Below are 13303 nucleotides of genomic sequence, written 5' to 3' on the forward strand. Positions count from 1 at the left end.
AGATGTATTATCATACAGACACATATAGATTCTATACATGTATGCATTGTTGCAACCACTATTGAAATAACGACCACTATTAAAATAATTATATCAATAGTGGTTGAAAATGCATTTCAATAGCAAACATAGTTAGTAACCACTATTGAAATACGACCACTGTTGAAATAATTTTATAAATAGTGGTTGAGAGTGCATTTCAATAGAAAACATAGTTAGTAACCACTATTGAAATACGACCACTATTGAAATAATTATTTCAATAGTGGGTGAGAATGAATTTCAATATAATAACCATAAGTTTCAACCAGTATTGAAATACGAGCACCACTGAAATAATTATTTAATAGTAGGTGAGAGTACATTTCATTATGGTAACCACTATTGAAATACTACTAGTATTGAAAGAAAAGTTTCACTGCGTCAGCAACTTTTGAAATTAATTATTTCAATATATATTGGATTCATTGTTCAATGCTCTGTTGAAATCAATAATTTAATCCATATTGAAATCGTTATTTCAAAAGTGAACATTATTTCAATAGTGGTTGCAATCTATGTTTGTTATTGAAATGAATCTCACCCACTATTGAAATAATTATTTCAATAGAAGTCGTATTTCAATAGTGGTTACTATCTCTGTTTGTTATTGAAATGCACTCACACCCACTATTGAAATAATCATTTCAACAGAAGTTGTATTTCAATAGTGGTTACTATTTATGTTTGTTATTGAAATGCACTCACACCCACTATTGAAATAAATATTTCAATAGTGGTCGTATTTCAATAGTGGTTATTACTATGTTTGCTATTGAAATGCACTCTCAATCACTATTGAAATAAATATTTCAATAGTGGTCGCATTTCAATAGGTGGTTACTAACTATGTTTGCTATTGAAATGCACTCTCAACTACTATTGATATAATTATTTCAATAGTGGTCGTTATTTCAATAGTGGTTGCAACAATGCATATTTAGTTGCACCAAAATCCATTGATATGCTTTGTGGAATGTTTGCAAGTTTGATTTAAGCAGCTTTAATTCTATTAGTGAAAATTCATGTTTGATATGTATCATATATTGACTGAATTGTAGATGTAAATAAATCATACATATGATGAAAAAAGCAACTTCAGCATTATGAATATAAATGAAATGCATAATTTTTCATGACGTACTAAAAAACAGAAAACAATTCACCATTGATGGAGTTAGATATTTTCATTAATAATTTCACATGCATATATTGCAATTTTAAAAACAGTATTGTTTCATGGTGAAATAATTCATAAATATAACAAGTGATTATTGTGCGTGTACACATTTTTTTGGCTTATAATTTCAAAAAAAAATTCTTGTGTATTACTATTAATTCACATTAAACATCTTAATAGTATTATAACTATTAGATTCATTTTAATTCATTTTTATGAAAGCTAGGAAATGATTATTATGTGACTCTGAAAAAATAAACTTCTTTGATAACATTTTTTTTTTTTTTTACATAAATTGGTTTTGGTCAAGAGTTATCTCCCCAAAAGAGTTGTTGCCCCTGATTACCTAATTTTTTTTTATCTGTCATTACCCATATATTAATTTTAGAACATCAAATAATGGGATCACCAGGCTCTAATTTTTACCTAATTGTAATCTGATACCTCAAAGGTACTTGGACACAGATTTGAAGTTATTATTTTCTCTATAATATTACGACTTATATCTTTTAATAGCATTTCACACAAAAATTAATTAAAACATCTTATTTCATATAAAAGATATTAAAATTTCAAATTTTTTGGCGGGTTTGATTGACACATCCTTGCACTTTCACAAATTAATTTTATTCTTAATCCTTAGGAACAGTGGCAATCTCGTTGTGTATAAATGAAAAATATTAAAACTATAATGCAGAAAAATCAGAGTAGACATGTTAGAAAGCAAAACAAACCCACAATATATTGGCAGTCCATGCAGTTTTGGTAAGCAGACTGTGACGCGACTGAACACACCCAGTGAATTGTAAACATCAACAAAAACAGAACTCGTGCCCTGTTTACAAAAACTGTGTACATAACACGGGTGTGCTTGATTTGCTAAACACTAAGCGCAGAATGACGATACTTGTGAATGGATTTTGCTTTCTAACATTTCTACTCTGAACAAAATTATTTTTCTGGATAAAAAATTTAATATTTCTCATGAATACACAACAAAATTGCTACTTTTCCTAAGGATTAAGAATAGGGTTAAAATTTGTGAAAGTGCAAGGATGAGTCAATCAAACCCGCCAAAAAATTTGAAGTTTTAATAACTTTTAACTGAAATAAGATTTTTAATTAATTTTTGTGTGAAATGCTATTAAAATATATAAGTCGTAATATTATAGAGAAAATATTGACTTCAAATCTGTGTCCAAGTACCTTTAATTGTGAATACTTTTTGTCTGACTTTTATCTTCACTAATAACATAATACTTCTTCCCTTTTCCCAACTGATCTTTTTCTTGTTTCTTGTACTGTAACCCGGGGTCGGGGGTGGTCAGTGTGAATGACTTCAAGTAATGTTAACACCATTCATATGAAGCAATACTTGGAACAATCAATGATGGATATGGTATTCAGTAGATAAGTTGAACTTTTTGATCCTGTAACATAGTGAAAGCTTAATAAACAAAATTGAAGAAAGATGATCTTTCGTATCCATATGAACAAATTTATTGCAAAATCTTATGCATTAAAAGAAGAAACCACTTTCTGTGACCTTCAACTCGACGACTTCATGTCAGTTAACAATGGTAATGATATATCCTGGAGAGCTTGAAATAAACAGAAACTGACACATCTGTTTTTCTTTTTTATTGTTGTCCAGTAAAGTCGAGGACAATTTGTCTTGAAAAATAATCATCGCAGCATTATATAATTTTTATTGACTCTTAAGAGCCAGTCCGTGAGAAAACCATGCAAAATTCAAAAAATCGTCCAAATGGAAGGTTGCAATTTGGGAGTTTTTAGTGGCTTAAAATTTTCTACATAAAGGTAGAAGTCAGAGTATCCATACAAAAATGTCGAACCCTGCATCTATTTTTAGTAACAGCTCATTTGCATATTTGTTGAAAATCACACAAAATTTAATGGAAAATCTAATTACAAATTGATCTTGTCAAAAAGTTACTTTTTGTCATCAGTTTATTTTCAAATTTTGTTTTATTTTCAAAGTAATGATCCAATTTACACAATTAATGAGGAAAAACTTAATTCAAATGAATATTTTATTTTTTGCACATCTATTTATAGATCATAAATCAATGAGTATGATTTTTTAGCCATTTTTAGATGCTCGTTTCTCTCAAGACCAAGGTTGAAATTAAATTAGATTAATTATTACTTTAAGAATGATTTAAGGTCTACTTTGTATTGAAATATTGAGCTTGGGAAATAATATCTACATGTTGTAAATTAACTTTGAAATACCGTACTTTGCTACAATTTCACATATTTTGAATAACAGTCTTTTACCATATTTATGGATTATTTCTATGATATTTAAATGAAAAAGAGAAGATTCTTAATCTAATATATTTTTTAGAGTAGGAATAACTGATTTGGATACTTCATATTACTTTCTTTCGCTTAATTTAGGCTCTTGTTACCAATTTGCTGGAGTTAAATTGTTATCTCCCCTTGTTGGAACTCTTTAGTATTATTGGGTAAAAAGTGACAGGTATGTCAATATGGAAAGAAGAAAGTCATGTATGATCATTTTGTCTTCACCTAGGGAGTTGTTGTGGAGCATAATTGCACTATGAAAGAGGGAAAACTTATTTTAAGATATTTGAATGTAAGAAAGAAACAACAACTTAGCCTGAATAAACAAATAGCAGGCCCATAGGAAGCTATTTCAGTGTGATGGAGGGGGGACAACCTACATTATCAACTGCCAAGAATTCCAAAGAAAGTAAAAAAATAAATAAAAGGTCATCAGATGTTTTTTTTTATTTGGGGAACAAGCATATACATGTAGTAGCTATGTTTTCTATAGGGTTCTGTCCTCGAGGAATCTACATGTATTTCGTGGTAATTAACAGTTACAAAATTTTTCCTAGCAGATATTTTTTATCAAAATATACATTTGATATTTTGTTTAAGGCACCTGGCCCCATTCAAGTTCAAGATCATTTTATTCACTCAATCCATTTCAGGTACATGAAGAATATTTACAAAATAAATTCAGGTCAGAGGTAAAAAACATATATGAAACGTTCAATAATGAAATAAGCGAGGGGAAAAATCATGGAGGACTGACTAACTAAAGTCATATATTTTCAATATAAACGTACGTAGTTTTCTTAGTGTCTTAGCAACTTGTTTTGTTATCAGTTGAGAAAATATAGAATATACATGCATACAGGTATTTGATTGCATACTGTCATTACTCTCAACAAATTCAAAAATAATTGGTAATTTCAATCTACATGTAAATTGTTTACGTTTCATAAATTTAGTGTGTTTTTGAGTTAACCAAACATTCCTAGGAATATTTTTAATTTTACATTACATACTTTAAACTACTGTGTTACGTAACATTCATATATTGATAAAGTCAGATCTCCCATTAAAAAATCATCAGCACAAAAGGAGATGCCACCGATTTTAGGTACCACACTGATATAGGACCCTCCACGATATATATTGGCAAAATTATTCGGGGGAGGGTACCCCCCCCCCCAAAAAAAAAAGAAAACATGAGTTGTTACTGCAGCCAAAATTTATGCCAGTTTGCAGTACAAAGTGGTAAAAAGTTAAAACCGGCTTGAATTTAACATCTATAAACATGATAAAAGACTGGATTCATATTCATTCAAATGGGGGGGGGGGTATCAAATTTTGTCAAAATTATTTTCATAACATTATTAATAAAATTGTAGAAGGCCTTGTAAATTAATGTTTGACACTTTTTCTGAATAACCATAATGGTATTATTAATATCATTGCAGACAGAGTTTTATTTTGAAGATAAATTATTTTTTTTAAATGTTAAATGTGTCCACTGAAAACAGTTGGGGAAGGGGGCGTGTCAGTCGAGAAAAGATTAATAAAATCATTTTTCAAGGTCAGGATATTAAATATACGAGTGTATCTAGTACCCAATCGTTTAACCCCATACACCTCCCCACAATTAAATACTATTATTGAAATGTATAAAATAATGAAAAATAATAGGGGTTCTGGAGGGGTGTTGCTAAAACGAGAAACGGAAAACGGAACGGAAAACGTATGATATTTTTTTTTATTTTAGATTAAATCACTTTAAATACACAAATTTACAAACATATAAATTTTAAAAATTCAATCCCCCATTATTTGATACAGGTTGATTTATTCTTGTTCATAAAATCTCTTATTCACGAAAATCGCAGTCATAGCAGTGACGTAGAAATGATTTTGAAAGGGTCGGGGTGGGATGGGGTGCGTGGGTGGGGTGTAAAATTAAACTTACCTGAAAAGAATTTGCCAAGCCAAAAAAGAAGACAATTGTTTGATTCGGGAGGTGGGATAAGAGTAAACTCCAGCATCTTTCATTTTCTTAAACTCCTTTATGGAGTATTTTGTGTAACATCTCCTGTCAGCATTTTTATAAGATTGCACCAATTTAAAATTGGCAGAAAGCAAACAACTTGCTGAAAGCTCAAATTGTATATGTTCAAGTCTCAAAAGAATGGGTGGACTTAATGCCCTGTTTTGGATCTTTTTGTGACTCCTCTACCAAGTCGAAAATGAACTAAATCCAAAGTATATTACGAGCAATGGAAAGAGCCACATATACTTGGTTATATTAGGTGAAAAAATTTTGCAAAAACAATGCCATGTTGTCATGTATCAACATTAAAGCAATGATACATAAGTGTCGTCTTCCGGAATTTGACATGTACCCGGAGTGGTTTTTATGTTACACAATCAATATTTATAGGAGGCGGGGCTATCGATTGGCGTCATTGTTGAAATCTCTCTTTCTATCCTTCTCTCTCTCCAAAAATTCGAATACGTGTTTAGCATATTACAGCGATGTCAATTTGAAATTATTTTAAAAATGTGATGACAGGCAAAATTAAAACAATATTTGATTTGCTAAATTCTGAAAACGGCAACAAAACACGCCCAAAGACAAGATTTAGATCGAGGTCAGGTTGAAGAATACAATGTAACTGTTTTCACGAGTACACTCCCAGGTGGACATCACATGATGAATTGTAATATTTAACAGGTCAATCGAAGTAAAATAAAGGTTAACGCAGTCATAGCAACGGAAGCGAGAAGTTTGTTTTGAACACGTTTTTTGTTAAATTAAGTATGAGCACATGTTTATTGGCTATTCTCCTTTTAATATAACATTATTTTGTTCAATATACAACTACAGTTTTCTTAAAAACAGCCGACAAACATGTGCTGACTATGTATTCAGACGATGAAAAACGCGTGACCCTGATTATCTATTGATATTCAAGAAATCTTCAGGCACCATGCCTTCGATATTTATTTAGTTTACCTCAAAAAAATCGTTTAAATTCACGTCCGTACCATGAATACACAGTTAAGATATGGGTGGTTTCTTTGATGAAAAAAAAATAAATAAACATTTTATGAAACTTAAATTTACGGTATTTTTACTGGCCAGTTAAGTCCACCCATTCTTTATATGAATGATACTGAAATAGAGTCCGTTTGAATTTAAATACTTGTAATTTCCCTTTTATTAATTAAAGAGAAACTAACTTACAAAATATAAAGAACATGAATATTCATGATTGTTGAAAAATTGCAAGTAAGCCAATACAATTTATTATGCTTTTTTTTCATTTCTAAACAATTGGCAAAATGCCAGTCCTCATATAAGGGGTAATTTCTGACAATTTAGTTTAATTTTATTTTTAATTTCTTTTTTTATTTTAATATTTTTTCAATTTCAATTATTATTTCAAAGAAAATTGTTACATGTTTCAATATCTAACAACAATTGCTTATAATTTAAAGTACTTTATTTGACTTTGTAACCCATTTGAGTTTGAGCATTTTTTTTGAAAATTGGCAATTTGTAAATCCCCATATCTCAATTATTTATTATTTCCCAAGCTCAATATTTCGCAAAGATAATGTTTAGAGTTATATTTGTACAATAAAATCAAAAAAATTAATTTCAAAGATTGGTCTTGGAAGATTTGGGGCATTAAATTTGTAATACTTTTGGCAATTCTTGAAAATTGGCATCACGCCAATTTTCAAGAGTTGTCTGCCCTTTGATATATTGCATATTTGATTATGATAAATGTCAATTTTGAAAGAACATAGTCTTATGTTACTTAAAAATACCTTAGTGGAAATGCAAGTTTAATTTTGAGTAAAATAAATCAAATGTGAATTTTACCATTTTTATTGAATTTTTAAGTGCATTTGCACTTAAATGTGCAAAAAGGAGGTGGCGCTGCCTACGGCTGCCATGTTGAATGATGGGAATTTTTTTGGTCATCTTTGAATAACATATTGTAAAGTCTAACTACCCACCAAATTTCATTAAGATATGACAACCTTCGATTTGGACAGTTCTGCATGGTTTTCTCGCGGACTGGCTCTTAAGTATATTTTTTAAAATTTTGCACAGATTTGAAATAGATTACCATTATCCAACAAATTATGATATTTTTTGGTTATATGCTCTACCGTGAACGGATGATAACTTGGAAAGCAGCATCACATTTTCTCTTTGCTAAAAAGTTGGACAAGTCCTGCATAAATCTAAGTTTTCATTGATGCACATATAATTATGAATTTCCACTTATTCTTCCATGAACAGTCAATGAACCAATCTCACACAAACATAGTGCCTTGCCCCTCTGAAGATTTCGTATAAAGGATTTATTGGCAATATTCTCACCTTCATTATAGCATAATGGTAATCTTCATCGACGGTCTACAGTTACAGCGTCCTCAGCACATGTTTTGTTCTACCTGGGAACTTGATAAAAAAACAAGAATCACCCTAAGGGCCTTGAATCGCTCTTCTGATAAATTATACAGTCCATCACTTCTTTTTCAAGCCTCTAACTCTAAGTATCCTAGGACCCAAGTTGTGTCAACTGACAAAGTTTTATGATTCTTATCCAGTTAGGACTGAAGATAGTTTAATAAAGCTATAAAAACATAAGTAGGACATGGTGACCTACTTTAAAAATTGAAGTTTTATGAGGACTAAAGATGCATTAATAGACAAAGATTGAAGATTCTAGGCTCATAAGCACTTGACATATTCAAAAGTAGGTCACCGTGTGACCTACTTTTTTGTGTACATTATTGGAATACCCAAGATGCATCAACTGACAAAGTTTGATGATTCTAAGCAAATAAGAACCCAAGATACTTAAATATAGCCATAAAATGTCATAGGTTAGTCACTGTGTCCTACTTTTTGGTCGAAACCTAAGATGCATCACCTGACAAAGTTTGATTAATTTTAAGCCAATAAGTAGATGAGATATTCAAAAGTAGATCACTGTGACCAATTTTTTGGTCAATATTCTCCTAAAAGACACAAGATGCATCAACTGACAAATTTTGATTATTCTAAGCCAATAGCTAGGTACCGTAGATACTTACATGTAGATATTCAAAAGTAGCTTACCATGACGTATTTTTAGGTAGATATTCTCCATAAACCAAAAGATGCCCCAGCTGAAAAAGCTTAACCATTCCAGGTCTGCTCAATAAGTATTCGATATATTAAAATATGGACATTGAATGTTAGTTAACGATTTTCGAAAACCCAAGATACATCAACTGACAAAGTTTGATGATTATTAGCCAATAGTTTCTGGAGATATTAAAAAGTAGGTCATCGTGACCTACTTTATGCTCAACATTCTCCGAAAACCCAAGATGCATCAACTGACACAGTTTGATGATTCTAAGCCAATAAGTACCTGGGAGACTTAAATATAGTCATAAAATGTCAAATGTAGGTCACCTTGAAGATCTTGACGTCAGCACACTTTGTAAACCCAAGATACATCAACTGACAAAGTTTGATGATTATAAGTCAATGAATACCTGAGATGTTCAAAAGTAGGTCACCAATACCTACTTTTGTGCCTTCATTATTTGAAAACCCAAGATGCATCAGCTGACAGTTTCAATATTCTAAGCCAATAAGTACTCGAGGTACTTAGATATAGCCATAAAATGTTTAAAAATAGGTCAACATTACCTACTTTTTTAGTTGACGATTTTTGAAAACCCAAGATACATCAACTGACAAAGTTTGATGATTATAAGTCATTAAATGCCTGAGGTATTCAAAAGTAGGTCAGTGTGACTTACTTTTTGGTCAACATTCTCTGGAAACCCAGGTTGCATCAACTGATAAAGTTTGATGATTCTAAGCCAATAAATACCACAGATAATTGAATAAAGCCATAAAATGTCAAAAGTAGGTCACTGTGACTTACTTTTTAGTGATCATTCTCTGAAAACCCAAGATGCATCAACTGACAAAGTTTGATGATTCTAAGCCATTTAGTACCACAGATACTTGAATAAAACCATAAAATGTCAAATGTAGGTCACCGTGACCTACATTTAGTCAGCGTTTTCCGAAGTCCCAAGATGAATTTATTGACAAAGCTTGATGATCATAGGTCTGGAAGTATTCAAAATATGCCTTTTAAACAATTTGAAAACAACTGCCTGCAAAATTTAAAAAAGCAAGTCACAGTAAAAAGTAACCTCTCAGTGTCTGAAATAATGGAATTAAATGTTTTAGAAAGGATTAGCCATAAAATTCAAGTAGGTCACGTTGACCCACTTTTAAGTTGACGTTGTTTGAGGACCAAAGACGCATCAACTTACAAAGTTTAATGATAATAGGCCACGCCCTTTGCCCCAGGGTAATTCCCCGTGCAAATTTTAATCTTCAACATATCCCGATCCTTGTATGTAACTTTGGTGAAAATCTACATGGCGGTTCTGGAGAAGACTTTTTAGCAACCAGTACTTTTGGTTTTGTTTTTCTGACTATTTCCCCTTGTTTAAAAGTCTCAACCCTTGTTGTAGAATAAATGGTAGCTCTTGGGCAAAGGATACCATGTGACAAATTTGACACTGACTGGAAAAGGGGTTCTCGAGTTGTGGCCCATATCCTAAAAAGTTTATCCACACCGCACACTGCACAAATGGCCATAGCACTGGCTATAGAGCCCCGCCCTAACACCATAACCCCTGACCCTGGGGCAATCAAATTCACAATTTTGGAAGAGGCACTCTTGCTCATCATAACTATGTCCTTAATTAGTTTATTTAATACCTAGGAGCAGAGAAGAAGATTTTCAAAGATTTAATGCATTTTCACTATATAATCAATAAGGCCCCGCCCTAACACCATAACCCCTGACCCTGGGGCAACAAAATTCACAATTTATGTAGAGACACTCTTGATCATCATAATTATGTACTTAATTAGTTTATTTAATACTCAGGAACAGAGAAGATTTTCAAAGAAATAATGCATTTTCACTATATAATCAATAGAGACCTGCCCTAACACCATAACCCCTGACCCTGGGGCAATAAAATTCACAATTTATGTAGAGACACTCTTGCTCATCATAATTATGTACTTAATTAGTTTATTTAATACTCAGGAACAGAGAAGAAGATTTTCAAAGAAATAATGCATTTTCACTATATAATCAATAGAGCCCCGCCCTAACACCATAACCCCTGACCCTGGGCCATAAAATTCACAATTTTGGTAGAGGCACTCTTGCTCATCATAACTATGAACTTAATTAGTTTATTTAATACCCAGGAGCAGAGAAGATTTTCAAAGAATTAAGGCTTTTTCACTATATATTCAATAGAGCCCCGCCCTAACACCAGAACCCCTGACCCTGGGGCCATGAATTTCACAATTTTGGTAGAGGACTCAATGCTGATTACAATCATACCAACAGTTTGACTGCTTGATGTCCGGGAGTAAAGAAGAAGATTTTTAAAGATTGCACTAATTTTAGTGGTTTTTGCCCCACCCCCAGGCCCCAGGGGGGCAGGGGTTACGAAATTCACAATTTTTGTTCCCCTTCACCCATAGATGCTTTATGCCATTTTAATTTTGAAAGAGGCACCAATGCTAATCATAACTATACACTTAGCAATTGTTTAGTTTGTTTACTTAATACCCATAAGCAGGGTAGGGGAACAAAAATGTATGTCAACTAATCAGTAATATTCAGCGATAACCAGGAGTGCTCCTACCACACATGAACCCCTGACCCTAGGTCTACACATTGCACAATTTTTGAAAACGCACACTCGCTTATTCAAAATGTTTGATTAATACCAAGGAGCATATTTCAAACAATTCATTTTCAGTATATAAGTAGAGCCCCCCCCCAACTTTGGTATCCCTGACCCAGGGGCCTTGAAATTCACAATTCTGGAAGAAGAGCCCATCATAAATATGTAAATAGTTCATCTGATTATTACCCAGAAGTAGAGAAAAAGATTTTCAAAGATGCATTTTCACTATATAATCAATAGAGCCCCACCCTAACACCATAACCCCTGACCCTGGGGTCATAAAATTCCCAATTTTGGTAGAGGCCACTCTTGCTCATCATAATTATGTACTTAGTTTATTTAATACTCAGGAACAGAGAAGAAGATTTTCAAAGAAATAATGCATTTTCACTACATAATCAATAGAGCCCCACCCTAACACCATAACCCCTGACCCTGGGCCATAAAATTCACAATTTTGGTAGAGGCACTCTTGCTCATCATAACTATGAACTTAATTAGTTTATTTAATACCCAGGAGCAGAGAAGAAGATTTTCAAAGAATTAAGGCTTTTTCACTATATAATCAATAGAGCCCCACCCTAACACCAGAACCCCTGACCCTGGGGCCATGAATTTCACAATTTTGGTAGAGGACTCAATGCTGATTACAATCATACCAACAGTTTGACTGCTTGATGTCCGGGAGTAAAGAAGAAGATTTTTAAAGATTGCACTAATTTTAGTGGTTTTTGCCCCACCCCCCAGGCCCCAGGGGGGCAGGGACCACGAAATTCACAATTTTTGTTCCCCTTCACCCATAGATGCTTTATGCCAAAATTGGTTGAAATTGGGGCAGCGGTTTCAGAGTAGAAGCTGAAAATGTTTAAATGTTAACGCACGACGCACGACGAACGACGGACGATGACGGACGAAAACAGATAGCCAATAGGTCACCTGAGTTTACTCAGGTGACCTAAAAATTTATATTTAAATCCACATTTCGGAGTGTTTATTGCATTCCAAATTGACTTAACTTCAAAACAAACTTTATTTGCAGACAGAGGTGGTAATTCATCTCAATTTGACAGATAAAGATAATGCTCTGGATTTTCTTCAGGAGAAAAGCTAATTAATCCCAAGGGACTCATTCAGTTTACAATGGGAACATCTTCAGCAGTTATCTCTCTTTGCCAATGCTTTTGTATATAAAGTTAAGGAATCTACCCCACCACCCCAGCTCCAAACCAGGGGACATAGAGAACCAAACTTAGCATCAAAATATGTATTTCTGCCTACTGAACTACCATACCAAATTTGTACTTGATTGGGCAACCATAAAAAAAGTTGCCCATTCATTCTTATGCATAGTTAAGGAATCTACCCCACCACCCCAGCTCCAAACCAGAAGACATAGAGAGACAAACTTAGCGTCAAAATATGTCTTTTTGCCTACTGAACTACCATACCAAATTTGAACTAAATTGGGCTACCATAAAAAAAGTTATTAGGAAAAAACAGAAAATTTGTGGACGGAAGAATGACAGACGGACAGACAGACAGACAGACAGACAGAGTGATTACTATAGGGCACCCGCAAATCCTTTCGGGGCCCTAATAAATTAGAAAGAAACAAAAAATATGATAATTGTGCACAAAAAATTAAAGAAACAAACATATGCTCTAGAATTCCAAATTTTAATTTACAAATATTGTTTGTGCATTACGGATATGCAGAAACTGTCATCATACAATACAGAAGTCCATAAAACAATACAATAGGAGCAGAGCAAACATGGACATCCAAAACATCAGAGGTATGTACAGATAAATCTAGTAATATGAAGAATCAAATTAAAAAATTAAAAATCTAAAATTAACAAGAGAAATAATATTTCTGTATAGGTTCAATAAAAAAAAAATCATTTAATATACAAATAAAGTAAACATTACTTGAACTGTCAGAACTTGACTAAT

The sequence above is a fragment of the Saccostrea cucullata genome, unplaced genomic scaffold (genome assembly GCF_032062105.1).
Source record: "Saccostrea cucullata isolate Sc308-1 unplaced genomic scaffold, CSIRO_AGI_Scuc_v1 ctg9373, whole genome shotgun sequence".
In the NCBI taxonomy this organism is placed as follows: domain Eukaryota; kingdom Metazoa; phylum Mollusca; class Bivalvia; order Ostreida; family Ostreidae; genus Saccostrea; species Saccostrea cuccullata.